Source organism: Schistocerca piceifrons, chromosome 5 (genome assembly GCF_021461385.2).
Source record: "Schistocerca piceifrons isolate TAMUIC-IGC-003096 chromosome 5, iqSchPice1.1, whole genome shotgun sequence".
NCBI lineage: Eukaryota > Metazoa > Arthropoda > Insecta > Orthoptera > Acrididae > Schistocerca > Schistocerca piceifrons.
In genome coordinates, this window is record NC_060142.1 from 676,975,823 (window position 1) to 676,994,438 (window position 18,616).

The 18,616-nt window shown below is 40.1% G+C and overlaps 1 protein-coding gene across 2 annotated transcripts in view; it reads left to right on the forward strand.

Annotated features, from left to right (window-relative positions):
- LOC124798282 (S1 RNA-binding domain-containing protein 1) overlaps nucleotides 1-18,616 on the forward strand; it is a 240,498-nt gene that overhangs the window by 29,014 nt on the left and 192,868 nt on the right. Inside the window, exon 1 of one of the 2 annotated variants that reach the window (XM_047261606.1) lies at nucleotides 2,104-2,137. The exons of the other annotated variant lie outside the window; for it this stretch is intronic. The gene's annotated coding sequence lies outside the window, so the exon portion shown is untranslated. Of the gene's footprint in view, nucleotides 1-2,103; nucleotides 2,138-18,616 lie in introns of those variants that run through there. 2 annotated transcript variants of the gene reach the window in all.

Sequence of the window (18,616 nt, forward strand, 5' to 3'; positions counted from 1 at the left end):
AAGAAGAACCATGAGTCAGCTCTGTAAACGTTCCTTGCATTTAACGTTACTTAATGCAACCTAAGCTACTATAAGTTATATGTTTTGTGAGTGAGTGCTAAAATAAAAAAAGCAAAAAAAAAGCTCTTTGCTGTTTGACATGTATTTGGAGATATACAGTTGCAAGAAAAATTCCTGTTGTAGAAAATGTATAGCAAACAATCTTAGTTATCTGTTTGCTGTCAGTATTTTTGTTCACACTCTCAGGTGCAGGAATATGTATTCCTTGCTTTTTGCTGCTTCCTTTCATAAATATGCCACAGGAAAATTAATATTGTTTTCTTTCACTTTACTTTGCAGGAGCAACTTTCTGCAAATACACTTGTCAAATAGACTCTAGTTACCCCTTTATGTCAGAGTAAGGAGACACAGTGGCTAACAAGGGAACCTCCCCATCGCACCCCCGTCAGATTTAGTTATATGTTGGCACAGTGGATAGGCCTTGATAAACTGAACACAGATCAATTGAGAAAACAGGAAGAAGTTGTGTGGAACTGTGAAAAAATAAGCAAAATATACAAACTGAGTAGTCCATGGACCACATAGGCAACATCATGACAATGTAAGTGCAGGAGTGGCGTGGTCCAGTGGTAACGTGAGCAGCTGCAGAACGAGAGGTCCCTGGTTCAAGTCTTCCCTCGAGTGAAAATTTTACTTTCTTTATTTTTGCATAGTTATTATCTGTCCGTTCATTCACTGACGTCTCTGTTCACTGTAATAAGTTTAGTGTCTTTGTTTTGCGACCGCATCGCAAAACCGTGCGATTAGTAGACGAAAGGACGTGCCTCTCCAATGGGAACCGAAAACATTTAATCGCAAGGTCATAGGTCAACCGATTCCTCCACAGGAAAACATGTCTGATATATTCTATACGACACTGGTGACGGCATGTGCGTCACATGACAGGAATATGTTGTTGACCCACCTAACTTGTACACTTGGCGAATGGGTACAAAGATTCTTCTACCCTGCCCGATTTAGGTTTTCTTGTGGATGTGATAATCACTCCCAAAAAAGTGATGAAAACATAAGAGTTTGTCACATAAACTGAAAATAAAAAATTAAAATTTTCACTCGATGGGAGATTTGAACCAAGGACCTTTCGTTCTGCAGCTGCTCACGTTACCACGAGACCACAGCGCCCCTGCGTTCCTGATGTCCTTGATATTGGATATCTTCCCATGAACTACTCAGTTTGTATATTTTGCTAATTTTTTTCACAGTTCCACACAACTTCTTCCTGTTTTCTCAATTGATCTGTGTTCAGTTTTTCAAGGCCTATCCACTGTGCCAACATATAACTAAATCTGAGAGGGGTGCGATGGGGAGGTTCCCTTGTAAGAAGAGTGTAATTCAAATACCTGCCAAGCCATTTTGGTCCTAGCTTTCCGTGATTTTTTAAATCACTTCACAAGAAACTGAGATTGTTCCTTAAGCAAATTTGTGTCCGCTTTTCTTGTCCAATCGTAGCTTGTTTCTCTCATGATCCCCATGCCTACAAGACATTTAATTGTAACACTTTTTTTTTTTTTTAACACTGTTGATATCTGTTTCTGGCTTCAAACGTGTCTCAGGTTTTAGTGTTCCAGAAATGTAAATTTCCTTGTTACATTAACTTTCGCTCGCTTACCACAAGAAGCTGATACACTACACAACACCTACTACATATGCCATCGAAATAGTTACTGCGTTCATGTGATTTGTAAATTACGAGCATAGCCCTCCCCTCACTGCTTTTGTTGGAACTACTAATGGGCAATAAATAACCATATTTGGTAATATTTTGTTGTTATTGCAGATGAGTTACAACTTTTGGATAAGTGGTTTCTAAAAATGACAAAAGTTTTCTTATTGCAGAACAGTTAGTACTTCATTAAATAAGAGTATTTAATTATTACAGATGACCGCTTCACTCTGTGGCTCACTGAACATTATATTTTCAGCTTTCCCTGAAAACTGTTTTGTTTCAGATGTTTCTGCTGATGGTGTAGGTGTTCAGATAAGTGCACCACCTGTTGAAGGGGAAGCGAATAGTGAGTTGACGAAATACATTGCCTCAGTACTTGGAACCCGGAAGAGTGATATAGTTTTAGATAAGGTGCGTTTACACAAGATGCTATGCAATTTAGATGCAGGAGATTTTATTCTTATCATGCAACTATCACATTGTCAAGGAAGATATAATGTTACCACAATTTTTGCACCATCCTTTAGTGTTCTCTTAGTCTTCAGTCTGAAGACTTGTTGGTTACAACTCTCTGTACTTGTCTATTGTGTGCAGATTGCTTTATCTCAGTACAACTATCTCAACTTACTTAATTTGAACCTTCTTACTGTATTTTAGCCTTAGTCTCACTCAAAAAATCCATACATTGTCACATTCTGTATAAGTTGTCTGATTTATCCATCTAATGTAATCTGGTAACAGTTAAAAATAACAAAATGTTGCAGGCCTTATTGCTTATGTTGTTGTTGACATACATACTAATATCAACTCTTGACAACAACATTCTATTGTGTTGTGAGAGAGTAACACCAGCACTATAACAAATAGTTGATTACATTCAGTTCATGCAATCAAGAATAACGGACATTGCATGGTGGAGTGGGTGGCACCTCAGAGATACTGATTACCATACCACAGGTGCAACCGTATTGGAGGATTGTCTTTGGAGAGATGAGACTAGCAGATGATACCTGAAGAGAGGCAGTGTAATTTTCATTCATTTTAAGGGCAACAATCAGCGTGATTAGCTGCTGTGAGCTTGTAACAATAACTAATATGCTGGGCTATGTTGGTGCTATGAACAGCTGACCGTTAGGAGAGGCTACAGCCATTAATTTCCTGCAGCTCTATGGTATTGTTTAATGAAAATCACACAATCTTGGGTAAGAACTTATCATGTTGCCCAGTACAACCCGAAATGACGTGCCAGAAAGCATGAACTGTTTTTCAATGTGGATTTATTTATGTGAGTTGCCAGACAGTCTTTGGATTTCTTGGCTAAGTAACATGAAAATTATAGTAATAAAGCATACTGAGGCTCTTGACATGGGGTTTCTATCTTCTTGCTGCTGCTGCTGGCCATTGCTAAAACATCGTGATGACCTGTACTGTAAAGTACCACGCCCACCATAAGTACGATGTTGGATTGTATCAGTCTCGTAAACTCCGCATGAAACACGAAATAATGTAGCGGTGTGAATGTTTGGAAATAAATTGTAACACAAACATTTTGAAACAAATTTTGTACATATTTACCTGATGTCACTAGGGTTGTAAAAGACATCAGTGCTTCCATCACTATTTGTGATACTACAGTATATGTAGAGTATTTGTAATGTTTGGTACTGGGTGGTATTAGTTCTTCCCTATGGAAGATCACTCCTAGTCTGCATATTTTTCTCTCTGATGTGCAGCCTGCCATTCTGTATGCTATGATTGTAGAAATCTTCAGTTTGGCGCTACAGAAAGTTTTCCACCACAGCAATGATCTCATTATCACTGATAAAATGTCCACACAGTGATTTCTAAAGAGGAAGAACGTGTTGGGTACTAGATCTGATGAATAAGGTAGATGTAAGATGTCATAGCCTGGGCATGAACAAAGAGCCACAGTTCCTTGAGCAGTGTGAGTGGATGAATTGCCGTGCAGGTGTCACATACTTTTCGTAGTCTGTCACTGTCTGTTACGGTTGACCTCAGGATGCATCTTCATCACAAGATTTTCATAATTACTCTTTTATCATGATCTGTCCCTTTCTTGCATAGTCAGTGAGGATGACTCTTTGACAATTCCAAAATACGAGGGTTGTTTGAAAAGTTCTCGCAACGGAATAGAAAAAAAAAGTACTTATATCACTGAAACTTTTTTTTATTTTTCAATGTAGTCTCCTTGTAGAGTAATGCACTTGGTCCAGCGATGTTCCAGTGCCTTCATTCCATCTCGAAAATTAGTTTCCTCCAGGCCTGCAAAATAGTTTTCAACTCCAGCTATCAGTTTTTTGTTTGAAGTGAATCTTCGTCCACGAAGAAAAATTTTCAGTTTTGGGAAGAGATGGAAGTATGACGGAGGTATATCAGGTGAATTAGGCGGGTGTGGCAACAATTCATACCTTACGTGAAATTTAAAATTTTCCCAGCGAATTGACTGTTCAAACAAATTTTGGGCTTGCAGCCGCTCGTCGTTCAATACTTTGCACGATATTTCAACTGGGCACCTGCCAGTCATCTTCAGGTGAGCTGTTGCAGACTGGTGAAAACGTCCTCCGTTTCGCAATATATAGCGTACTGTAACTATTTTGCGCATGCGTCGAAAACTTGATAGTTGAACCACACTGCCCGCCGGCAGCGCCCTCGCTGGTGGAATAGCGGAACTCAGTCGCCCTCTGCATTGCTGTTTGCCACGACCGTCGACGCACTCTGTCGTGTTCGATTTGAGCAAATCGTGGAGATGATGGGAGTCCATGCACTGTCCAGCTGGTAGCTGCTGTCATGGTTTAACAGATTTTCCGCCAGCTACGTGGTAAAAGAGCAAAGCTTTTCAGTTCATTAACCTTTTATTGAGATGTCGGGACCATGGCATTATATCAAAATTTGCTAGAGTGACTCATTTCATTAAGACCACTGCTGCACAGAAGATTACTGAGAAGGCTAGTCATGCTATTGTCAAAGAGAGGATCTGCTATACAAGACGAAGGTTAGATGCTATTTCAGCAGAACTTTACCAGTTACATCTGAAGGTTGCAAGGTATCTTTCTCCTGTATCATGGGACTGGGTTGATGGAGTGACTTTGGCCAAGTTTGAGTGGATCCACAATGATGCTAATTGTTGGCAGATATCAAAATTTGATCGACTGTTGCCACAGAAGCCGACGCCAGAAGGGATAATGGTACAACGTTCCGTTGTCAATCTCACGGAGAAGAATTTGGATGACGCTACGCTGTATATATTAAGCAAGGGACTCAATTTTGCACCTGCACCTACAGCACCGCCATTAATAAGTATTTTGAGTGGTGTTGAAGAAGCTGTAGGACGTCTTCCTTTGGATGCTGCAGACGAAATAAGAAGGGAAACTTGCCATGCTCTGTTGAAGGCTCCTACTCAACGCAATAATTTAACCTCTGCAGAAAGGGTTGCATTACGAAAACTGAGAGAGGACACTGACGTAGTGGTATTGAAAGCTGACAAAGGTAATGCAACTGTTTTGTTACCTCATGGTATGTATAAAGATAAGATGTATGGTCTGCTAAGTGACTCTACCTATAGGAGGATTGATTACGATCCTACAGGATGTGTGCAACGGAAAACTTCAGTACTATTAAATTCCTCCTCCTTACCGCAACAGACCATCAAGAGGTTAAGACCACATGGTTGTGTACCTCCAAGACTGTATGGCCTTCCAAAGATTCATAAAGAGGGTCTTCCTCTGCGTCCAATAGTGAGCAACATTGGATCCCCTACATATGATTTAGCTAAACATCTCGCTTCCTTACTGAGACCTTTCGTAGGCAAGTGCTCACATCACATACGAAACTCAGCTGATTTTATCAATAGACTGGGGGCTCTTCGTGTTAGCAGTGTAGACCTTCTAGTAAGTTTTGATGTGGTCTCACTTTTTACAAAAGTTCCTCTTGCAGATTCTTTGACGCTGATTGGCAACATGTTTCCTGTTGATATCACTGCTTTGTTCAGGCACGCTCTTTCCTCAACTTATTTTATGTTTAATCAAGAATATTTTGAACAGACTGACGGTGTCGCCGTGGGTAGCCCCCTGTCTCCTTTGGTGGCCAACATTTTTTGTGGAGGAGTTTGAAGAGAGAGTGCTTGAATCAGCTGCCCTGAAGCCAACAGTTTTTTGGCGGTATGTGGATGACACTTTCATAGTGTGGCCTCATGGAGAAAATAAATTAATGGAGTTTCTACATCACCTCAACTCCATTCATACCAACATCCGATTCACCATGGAAATAGAGAAAGATGGTTGTTTGCCTTTCTTGGATGTCCTGGTTCGAAGGAAGAATGATTGTTCTCTAGGGCATTCAGTTTACCGGAAACCCACTCATACTGATTTGTACCTGCAACCATCGAGTTACCATCACCCATCGCAAACCATGAGTTTGCTTAGAACACTTGTTCATAGAGCTCATACTGTCTCAGATCTGGATAGCTTACCTCAAGAACTCGCCCATCTAAAGACAGTATTCAGCGAAAATGGGTATTCCATCCAGCAGATTAACAGGGCACTAACAGTTAAAACTAAGAAGCAGGAAGTGAATAAAGAGGAGAACATGCCGGAACAATCTTTAGCTTTTCTTCCTTTCGTTGGCAACACTTCGTTTAAAATAGCAGGAACCCTCCGAAAATTTCAGGTAAAAGTGGTTTTCCGCCCACCATCGTAGATTGTGGACCTTGTGGGATCAGTTAAGGACAATCTGTTACTACGAAAGGCCGGAATTTACAAGATACCGTGCCAATGTGGTATGGCTTACGTAGGTCAAACCACACGCACCATGAAAGAACGCTGCACTGAACATCAATGTTACACCCGCTTTTTGCAGCCAAGCAAGTCCGCTATTGCTGAACATTGTATTTCTACTGGACATTCAATGGAGTATGAGAAAACAATGATTTTGTCCACAGCAACGTCTTTCTGGGACTCCATTATTAAATAATCCATAGAAATACGACTGGCGGAAAATCTGTTAAACCGTGACAGCGGCTACCAGCTGGACAGTGCATGGACTCCCATCATCTCCACGATTTGCTCAAATCGAATACGACAGAGTGCGTCGACGGCCATGGCAAACAGCAACGCAGAGGGTGATTGAGTTCTGCTATTCCACCAGCGAGGGCACTGCCGGCGGGCAGTGTGGTTCAACTATCAAGTTTTCGGTGCATGCGCAGAAGAGTTACAGTACGCTATATATTGTGGAACGGAGGACGTTTTCACCAGTCTGCGACGGCTCACCTGAAGATGACTGACAGGTGTCCAGTTGAAATATCGTGCGAAGTATTGAATGACGACCGGCTGCATGCCCGAAATTTGTTTGAACAATTCATACCTTAGTTTGTGTGAGTTTGCCATGGCGATGGCACATGTGTGCCTGCAAGCACTGTCTTGATAGAAGATGACTTTCTTCCGAGTATCTTTTGTTACAATTTGTCTGTGAGATTAGCATAGTATTCTCCAGTAATTGTTTGCCCACTGGGGGGATAATCTACAAACAGAATCCCCTTCGCATCCCAGAACACTCATGCCGTGACCTTTCCCACTGAAGGAATTGTCTTTGCTTTCTTTGGTAGTGGAGAATCAGCATGTTTCCACTGCTTTGACTGTTGGTTTGTCTCTGGGGTATAGTAGTGCACCCAAGTTTCATCTGTGGTCACAAACCGGTGCAAAAAATCTTGTTCGTTTCTCCTAAAATGAGCCAAACATTGTTGTGATGTGTCCATTCTCATGCATTTTTGACCTAGCTTCAAGAGTCGCTGCACCCATCTTGCAGATAATCTTTTCATTTCTAATTCTTCATTTAAAATGTGATATACCCTTTCAGATGACATCTGGCAAGCATGAGCAATTTCGTGCACTTCCAATCGGCGATCCTCAATGACCATTTTGTGCACTTTTGCAGTGATTTTTAGGGTAGTGACACATCTTGGCCCACCACTGCGCAGATCATCTAAGCTCTGCTGACCAAATTTTAATTCATTTGTCCACTTGGCAACAGTTGAATATGAAGCAGCAGAGTCCCCCAATGTATTCTGGAAATCAGCATGAATGTCCTTTTTTTTCATATCTTTCTTTACAAAGCCCTTAATTACTGCTCGAATCTCGATTTTTTTTTTTATTTTTTTTTATTTTTTTTTTTTTATTTTAAATTTTTATTTTTTTCCTCATCTTCATAAACCACTACATGGGAACAACAACAGAGCCACATTACCACTACAGCTCTCTTCCAAGAGCACTAATGTGGCATGTGTTTACAGGCAACAGTCCAATGAATATCACGTGAACAACTTGTTGCGCTAGTGCTTACCTCTCGTGGTGATTCCGAGAACTTTTCAAACCATCCTCGTAATCTTCCCAGAAGGCAACTACATGTTTGCCTTCTGTGATGGAAGGGAATCTGCATGTTTCCATTTGCTTCTTCCTTTCAAATCTAGATCATACTGGTAAACTCAACAGTTATCCATTGTTGTCAAATTCTCTGAAAAACTTGTGTTTCTTGTCCCTGCACACACTCAACATTTCTGTCAGAGATGATGTGTGCTGTTTGCTTGGATTGGGTGTTAATAGGTGAGAACCCATCAGATTGACACTTTAATCAGTGCTGTACATCATGCAGTCTCTTGTGAACTGATCCTACACTGAAGCTAACAATTGTTTGGATGGTAATGTGCCTTTCAGACAAATCCAGAGCTTCCACCACTGTGATGGTTCTCAGTTACTACATCAGAGATGGTCTGCTACATGGTATCTGTTCACATTTTTGTGACCACATTGAAACAGCCCTTTCCACTTTTTCATGTTCTTATATGGTAATGCCTTAACCCCAGAGATTACCATCACTTTATCATGCATTTCCACAGCCACATTACTCACCACAGTAGGCACTTTGCTTCTTTTCTCTACAGCAACACCAACAAGTGATACAGCTCAGATAGAACAGCATGTCATCAAAAAACAAAAAACAAAAAAAAAAAAATCTGCTTCCAGAGCATATCCTTGCATGTAAGTATCCACACTGTTTGTAGACAAAAGCATGAGCTTTATGAAATCTCCTGGAAACTGTGTGCCAATCCAGGACTTGAACTCAGGCTCTTGCCTTTTCATGACAGCGGTATTATTGATTATTGTCACGCGTTGTGACCTGCCCCTAAGTAGTACCATGGCAGTGCCACTCTCCTGCCCTGCCCTCTGAAGTTTGAAGAAGACAACTTAGGTTTCTAAAGACAAAAGTCCATATCTATGTCATGACATGACATACAGAAATTTTTAATATTATGTTCACTTTATTGGAAAGATTTTAACATATCAGGCTCACATTGTAATAGTTTCTGAAAATCATAAGCAGATCAAAGGCTTCTATCCAGCCACCCAAACAACTAGCAAAAAGTGTGGGTGACTTCTGTATATAAGAAGATTAAAAGAACAGACCCACAAAATTACAGCTCGACATTATTAACATTGCTTTACTGCAGAATTCTTTAACATAATCTGAGTTCAGTTATAATAAATTCACTTGTGACAGAAAAACTTCCATTTAGAAAGCATCACTCATGCAAAACTCAACTTTCTCTTATCTCACATGATATTCTACGCACCATAGATGAAGGACAACAGACAGAGTCCATATTCCTAGATTTACGGAAAAAATTTGGTATGGTGCCCCACTCAGACTGTTAATGAAAGTACAAGCATATGGACAAGGTTCCCAGGAATGTAAGTGGTTCAAAGACTTCATAGGTAATAGAACCCAGTACATCGTCCTCGATTATAGGTGTTCATCTGAGACGAGGGTGTTGTCAGGAGTGCCTAAGGGGAATATGATAGGACTGCACTTATTCTCTTATATTGCACATTTTATCTGACAGACAGGGTGAACAGCAGGGTGCAGCAGTTTTCTGATTATCGTGTATTGTGCGGGAAAGTGCTATTGGTGAATGACTGTAGGAGGGTGCAAGATGACTTGGGCAAAATTTCTAGTGTGTGTGGTGAATGGCTACCAAACTTCATTTGAGAGTTTTACATATTCTGATGATGCCTGACCACAGTGAAATAACTTTTCAACAGAGACTGTTCTATTTTAAGTATAACAATGAAAAGCTGTTGCTGTATCAGTCAGGCAATGATGGAGTGGAGTGAATACTACAAGGAGAAATGTAAGTTGATGCAGACAAGTAGGAAAAATGCTCCTGTAATGTTTGAATACAGCGTTAGTAGTGTACTGCTCGACACAGTCATGTTGATTAAATATCTAGGCATAACATTGTGAAGCAATATGAAATGGAATGAGTGCCTAACAACACCAGTAGAGAAGGCGAAAGGTCAACTTCGATTTATTAGGCAGATTTTAGGAAAGTTGCTTCATGTGTAATGGAGATTGTGTGCAGAACACTCATACTATCTATTATTGAGACTCATTCTTCATGAGTGTTTGGGATCACCACTAGGTTGGATTAAAGGAAGACATCAAAGAAATTCAGAAGCTTGTTGCTAGATGTGTTACTGGTAGATTCGATGATCACACAAGTGTTACACCGATGCTTCAAGAACTCAAATGTAAATCCTTGGAGGGAAGATCTACATCTACGTCTATAATCTCCAAACAACCATGAGGTGCATGGCAGAGGGTATGTCCCATTGTACCAGTTATTATGGTTTCTTCCTATTCCATTCACATATGGAGTGCAGGAAGAATGATTGTTTGAATGCTTTTGTGTGTGCAGTAATTATTCTAATTTTATCCTGATGACGCCTATGTGAGCAATATGTAGGAGGGTGTAGTACGAGGGGAGTTTGAAAAGTCAGTCGCTTTTCAAGGTCATGTTTGGTTAGTAGCATCTTTGGAAAGAACACACACCAAGTTTCAGCCATATTGGTCTATTTCTTCATGTTTGGCATTTGTGTGAATAAATGAAGTCGAGTGATTGTCAAAAAATGGACAAAAAAGAATTTCGTGTAGTGATTAAACATTACTTTATGAAAGACAAAACACCTCAGCAGACTAAAGAGAAGTTTGATAAACATTAAGGTGACTCTGCACCTTCAATTAGAACAGTTTGTAAGTGGTTTCAAAATTTTCAGAATGGTCACATCGGCATAAGTGATACTGAACGTTATCAATGCCCTGTGGAGGTTATGACTCAAGAAATCATTGATAAAATCCATGATATTGTGATGAATGACAGAAGAGTTAAGGTGCGTGAGATTGCTAGTGCTGCGGGCATCTCGAATGAACGGGTATATAATGTTCTTGTTGTTGTGGTCTTCAGTCCTGAGACTGGTTTGATGCAGCTCTCCATGCTACTCTATCCTGTGCAAGCTTCTTCATCTCCCAGTACTTACTGAAACCTACATCCTTCTGAATCTGTTTAGTGTATTCATCTCTTGGTCTCTCTCTATGATTTTTATCCTCCTCACTGCCCTCCAATACTAAATTGGTGATCCCTTGATGCCTCAGAATATGCCCCACCAACCGATCCCTTCTCCTAGTCAAGTTGTGCCACAAATTTCTCTTCTCTCCTGTTCTATTCAATACCTCCTCATTAGTTACGTGATCTGCCCATCTAATCTTCAGCATTCTTCTGTAGCATCACATTTCAAAAGCTTCTATTCTCTTCTTGTCTAAACTATTTATCATCCATGTTTCACTTCCATTCATGGCTACACTCCGTACAAATACTTTCAGAAACGACTTCCTGACACTTAAATCTATACTCGATGTTAACAAATTTCTCTTCTTCAGAAACGCTTTCCTTGCCATTGCCAGTCTACATTTTATATCCTCTCTACTTCGACCACCATCAGTTATTTTGCGCCCCAAATAGCAAAACTCATTTACTCCTTTAAGCCTCATATTTCCTAATCTAATTCCTGCAGCATCACCCGATTTAATTCGACTACATTCCATTATCCTCGTTTTGCTTATCTCCTCCTTTCAAGACACTGTCCATTCTGTTCAGCTGCTCTTCTAGGTCCTTTGCTGTCTCTGACAGAATTACAATGTCATTGGCGAACCTCAAAGTTTTTATTTCTTCTCCATGGATTTTAATTCCTACTCCGAATTTTTCTTTTGTTTCCTTTGCTGCTTGCTCAATATACAGATTGAATAACATTGCGGATAGGCTACAACCCTGTCTCACTCCCTTCCCAACTACTGCTTCCCTTTCATGCCCCTCAACTGTTATAACTGCCATCTGCTTTCTGTACAAATTGTAAATAGCCTTTCGCTTCCTGTATTTTACCACTGCCACCTTCAGAATTTGAAAAAGAGTATTCCAGTCGACATTGTCAAAAGCTTTCTCCAAGTCTACAAATGCTAGAAACGTAGGTTTGCCTTTCCTTAATCTATTTTCTAAGATAAGTCATAGGGTCAGTATTGCCTCACGTGTTCCAACATTTCTACGGAATCCAAACTGATCTTCCCCGAGGTCGGCTTCAACCAGTTTTTCCATTCGTCTGTAAAGAATTTGTGTTAGTATTTTGTAGATGTGGCTTATTAAACTGATAGTTCGGTAATTTTCACATCTGTCAACACCTGATTTCTTTGGGATTGGAATTATTATATTCTTCTTGAAGTCTGAGGGTATTTCGCCTGTCTCACATCTTGCTCAATAGATGGTAAGAGTTTTGTTAGGCCTGGCTCTCCCAAGGCTGTCAGTAGTTCTAATGGAATGTTGTCTACTCCCGGGGCCTTGTTTCAACTTAGGTCTTTCAGTGCTCTGTCATACTCTTCACGCAGTATCATATCTCCTATTTCATCTTCATCTACATTCTTTTCCATTTCCATAATATTGTCCTCAAAACATCGCCCCTGTATAGACCCTCTATATACTCCTTCCACCTTTCTGCTTTCCCTTCTTTGCTTAGAACTGGGTTTCCATCTGAGCTCTTGATATTCATGCAAGTGGTTCTTTTTTCTCCAAAGGTCTCTTTAATTTTCCTGTAGGCAGTACCTATCTTACCCCTGATGAGATAAGCCTCTACGTCCTTACATTTGTCCTCTAGCCATGCCTGCTTAGCCATTTTGCACTTCCTGTCGATCTCATTTTTGACACATTTGTATTCCTTTTTGATGGCTTCATTTACTGCATTTTTATATTTTCTCCTTTCATCAATTAAATTCAATATCTCTTCTGTTACCCAAGGATTTCTAGTAGCCCTCGTCTTTTTACCTACTTGATTCTCTGCTACCTTCACTATTTCGCCTCTCAGAGCTACCCATTCTTCTTCTACTGTATTTCTTTCCCCCATTCTTGTCAATCGTTCCCTAATGCTCTCCCTGAAGCTATCTACAACCTCTGGTTCTTTCAGTTTATCCAGGTCCCATCTCCTCAAATTCCCACCTTTTTGCAGTTTCTTCAGTTATAACCAATAGATTGTGGTCAGAGTCCACATCTGCTCCTGGAAAAATCTTACAATTTAAAACCTGGTTCCTGAATCTCTGTCTTACCATTATATCTGAAACCTGTCAGTATCTCCAGGCTTCTTCCAAGTATACAACCTTGTTTATGATTCTTGATCCAAGTGTTAGCTATGATTAGGTTGTGCTCTATGCAAAATTCTACCATGCGGCTTCCTCTTTCATTTCTTCCCCCCAATCCATATTCAACTACTGTGTTTCCTTCTCTCCCTTTTCCTACTGTCGAATTCCAGTCACCCATGACTATTAAATTTTCGTCTCCCTTCACTATCTGAATAATTTCTTTTATCTCATCACACATTTCATCAATCTCTTTGTCATCTGCAGAGCTAGTTGGCATATAAACTTGTACTACTGTGGTAGGCGTGGGCTTCGTATCTATCTTGGCCACAATAATTCATTCACTAAGCTGTTTGTAGTAGCTTACCCGCATTCCTATTTTCCTATTCATTATTAAACTTACTCTTGCATTACCCCTATTTGATTTTGTATTTATAACACTGTATTCACCTGACCAGAAGTCTTGTTCCTCCTGCCACCGAACTTCACTAATTCCCACTGTATCTAACTTTAACCTATCCATTTCCCTTTTTAAATTTTCTAACCTACCTGCCCGATTAAGGGATCTGACATTCCACACTCCGATCTGTAGAACGCCAGTTCTAATTATATTTTGCATAAACATTGTCCGCAGGATGGGTTCTGCGATTGCTCACGCTCGGCCAAAAACGGAATCATGTGAAGTGTTGCAAGGATGGTTTGCAGCTGTTCAGGAAGATCCCACAGGACTTTAAGTGTCATTTTGTCACTGTGCATGGATACATTACTATACTCCTGAGACCAAACAATAATCTAAACAATTGGTTACCAAGGGAGAATCTGCACCGAAAAGGCAAAGACCATTCATTCAGCCGGAAAGGTTATGACGACTGTCTTTTAGGATTCACAAGGGATAATCCTCATTGACTATCTGGAAAAGGGTAAAACTATTACAGGTGCATATTATTCATCATTATTGGGCCATTTGAAAATACAGCTGCTAGAAAAATGCCGGCGATTGAACTGCAAAATTGTCCTTTTCCATAATGACAATTCACCAGCACACACCTCAGCAGTTGTGGCCGCAAAATTAATGGAAATAGGATTAAAACTCATTTCCTTCCCCCCTATTGTCCAGACTTGGCTCCCTTGGACTACTATTTGTTCCTCAGTTTGAAGAAATGGCTGGCAGGACTAAGATTTTATTCAGACGAGGATATGGTTGCAGCAACTAATAGCTATTTTGCAGACTTGGACGATTCCTATTATGCGGAAGGGATCAACAAATTAGAACAGCGTTGGACAAAGTGTGTAAGTCTAAAAGGAGACTATGCCGAAAAATAAAATAGGTTTACCCCAAACATGTAAGTAGTTTTTATTTTTGCAAGGACTTTTCAAACACTCCTCGTACATCCCTAGAGTAATCATTTAAAGCCGGTTCTTGAAACTTTGTTAATAGACTTTCTCGGGATAGTTTAAGCCTATCTTCTGGAATCATCCAGTTCAGTTCCTACAGTATCTCTGTGACACTCTCCCATGGATTAAACAAACCTGTGACCATTCTTGCTGCCCTTCATTGTATACATTCAATATCCCCTGTTAGTCCTATCTGTTGCGAGTCCCACAGACTTGAGCAATATTCTACAACTGGTCTCACAAGTGATTTGGAAACAGTTTCCCTTGGAGACTGATTGCTCTTCCCCAGTATTCTACCAATAAACCGAAGTCTACCACCTGCTTTACTCACGACTGAACCGATGTGATCATTCCGTTTCATATTCTCACAAAGTGTTACACCCATGTATTTGTATGAGTTGGCCAATTCCAAAAGTGACTCATTGATATTATTGTCATAGGATACTAAGTTTTTTTCATTTTATGAAGTGCAAAATTTTACATTTAAGAGCACTTAGAACAAGTCACCAATCTCTGCACCATGTTGAAATCTTATCGAGATCTGACTGTATAATTATGCAGCTTCTTTCAGATAGTACTTCATTACAGGTAATTGCATCGTCTACAAATAGTCTGATTTTACTGTTAATATTGTCTGCCAGGTCATTAATATACAACATGAACGAGTGTCCCAACACACTTTCCTGGGGCACACCCGAGTTACTTCTCCAGCTGACAATGACTCTTCATCCAAGATAACATGTTGTGACCTCCCTACACCAAAAGTCCTCAGTCCATTCACAAGTTTCAAACCTGGAACCATTTGTGCTGCCCTTCTCCGTATACGTCCCACATCCCCTGTTATTCCTATCTAGTATGGGTCCCACACACTTGAGCACTATTCTAGAACTTGCCACATGACCACATTCTTTTCACAGAATGTTGCTGAGAAAATTTAGAGAACTGGCATTTGAAGCTTTCTGCAGAACGATTGTGCTGCCGCCAACATAAATTTCGCCTGAGGGCTCACATGGAGGCATATAGAGAGTTGGTTTTTCCTCACTCTGTTTGCAAGTGAAACAGGAAAGGAAATGACTAGTTGTGGTACAGGTTAGCCCTCACCAAGTACCATACAGTGGCTTGCCGAATATGTGTGTAGATGTAGAAATGGAAAAAAATTGTGATTTCAATTAGTTGCAGATATACTTTAGGACGAATACCACTTCCAGACTGGGGTGGCGAACAAATAGTATACAAGTCGTGCATTCAGATCACTTGTCAGGTAATGCACATGTGGGTTCGAGCCTCACATTTTGCAATATTGTCTATAGTAACCTCGTATGTATTCAGTTGTCAGACCAAATATTTCAAACAATATAATTGTGTGCCTATGTGTTGAAGTCAGCCACCAAGAGAAGTGTCATTTGTAAAGGTAATCACTTTTGATTTCAATCACGTTAGGCAGGAATATGTGCATACAGGGAAATTATATGACAATGCCTGTGGAGGCTGTTGTCCAGCCATTACACCCAGCATGACATACTGGGTTTATTTGCAACTAGAACATCAGGAGTCCTCTCTGGCTGCAACGGTCACTGCCATTGCTGTCTAAATAAACAGCAAAAGCTGGAAAAGGAGTCATTCTGTGGCCAACAGTAGGAAAGCATGACCCTAGAAGTTAGTTGCCAATTCACCTTGGCCACCAATTATCAGTGAGCTTACAAATCTGCATAATAGTCTTCCATGTACAACCTAAATCTGTTTTATTTAAACAGGTGGTGTTTCAAGGCCAATAAACATAATATATAGACATTGTGGTCTTATTACACCAGTAGAAACGGAACATAGTGAAGTACCCAGTCACAGGAAAAACGGTCTATATCCTGACAAAGGCCTCGTAAATATAGCTGAAATGTCAGTTATTTTACTTTTCTGCTATTGCAGTTAATTTATATGGTGAAACAGCAGTACACTGAGAAGAATTTTAGTGAAATTTAAATAATCCACAGTAGCCTACATATTCCTGCCATGTGAAATGTTCTTGATACAAGATTTCAATGTTCATCATGCTTTGTACTGCTGTACAAGCAGAGGGTGGACAAATGTGTTCATAGGATTAAGTGATGTGTGCGTCATGAGCACAGGCCACGTAACTCATGACAGTTTTACCAATCTCTTGTGTAGTTTTGCAGACTCGCCACTATATGGTGGACATATTTGCCTGTGACCTGCAAGGGAGTGATTGTTATCCCATAATTGCATTTTCAGCCACATAAGTATATGTTTGTGCTATATTTGTTATTTTATTATTATTATTATTATTATTATTGAATTGCTCATTGTTTGCTGTAGGTATTATAATCTTAGCAGTTGACAAGTCTTTTTAAAGTTACAACAGCAACAACCCAACCACCATTCCAGAAACAGACAGGATATAGGCATATGAAGTCAAGGAAACACATGAACTGAAATTTCTATGCTGCTGACATTGTTGTCATTGGTGTAGATTATCTTTCCCCATTTTGTAAATGCTTTGAGAAATTAGTTTTGTTTTATGCTATCTTGAAATTGGATGAGTTCTGCAACTTTAATCTTCTTCAGCAGTGTAGGTTTTCCATAAATTCAATAGGAAGGTAGTCATACCAAATCAAGTAGTCTTCAGTGGACTATTGATTAATCTCTGGAGAATTTGCCCAGTAAATAAGTTCTACTCATACAGAACTCTGTAATGTAAAGCCTGAGGTGGGCAGTTGGGAACTGAACTGTTACATTATTCTTTACATGCTACCCTTAAACATTTTGTTGTCATCAATATCAGTGGGGAGGCCCTCTGGAACATCCACACATGCTTGTCACAGTCCCTCCTCTAAACTCTGTACAGCAATCTGGCACATACTTGGTATAAAAGGTGTGATTTCTGTTAGCAGTCGTAGCCCACTGTACAATATCTGATGAAGAGTATTTCTGCTAGAACAAAAAGATAAAAAGCAGAAGTGGCAACAGAATGCAAAAAGCATCACACCCAATATAAAATAAAATGGACATATATTTACTTTTAATTTTTTGTGTGTGCTGCTTCCCAAAATTATGAATGGTTGCTCTTTCATATAAGGTCTAGATACGGAAGTCTTCACACGTTTAATATCACAGAAAAATCCAAAAGGTTGACTCTGGCCACATTTTGTGCCCCTTCATTACAAAGGAATCACTGGTGGCTGCTGTTGTTGGATTAACTTTGCCAGGTACTATTGAGTGAAAATAGCTCTCACGAGCAAGGGGGTATTTTGTTTCTAATGTTTTAATTGCTATCTATAATGTAGCTAGCATTTGCTTGGGAGCTCCTTGGGCAATGGTTGAGACTATTGAAGATAGAATTTTATTCGTAAGTCACTGTAAAACAGTACATTCTTGAGCAAAAATGTCTAATCACCCCTATTTAATGCAGAATTGACCACTAGAAAAGTCAAAAGAGGCAGAACAGTCAGTATAAAAGAAGGCAGGGAGTATTGTGGTGTTAGTAGGGAACCAGTGACAGCAGAATGGGACGATGAGGATAGCTCAGTGGCTTTGAACATGGACTAATCATGTTACTGAATACAAATCCCTGTCAGTATAAAAGGCAGGCAGGGAGTATTGTGGTGTTAGTAGGGAACCAGTGACAGCAGAATGGGACGGCACTTCTAAAACTGCCCAAGTTAACTGCTGATGATGTCATTGTAAAGTGAAAATGCGAAGGAGCAACTGCAGCTACACTGAGACCACACTGACTCATGTAGTGAAGGACAGGGACTGCTGAGCATTGTGGAGGGTGGTTGTAACAAATCACATGAAATCAGTGGAAGGAAGCACTTGTGAGTCCCATAGTGCTACCAGCAGTCCAGCCAGCACATTGATTATGCATAGGCAGTTAAGAAAAATGGGGTACATTGGTCAAGCAGCTCCTCATAAGCCACACATTTCTGTAGTAAATGCTAAGTGACACTTGAGGGGGTC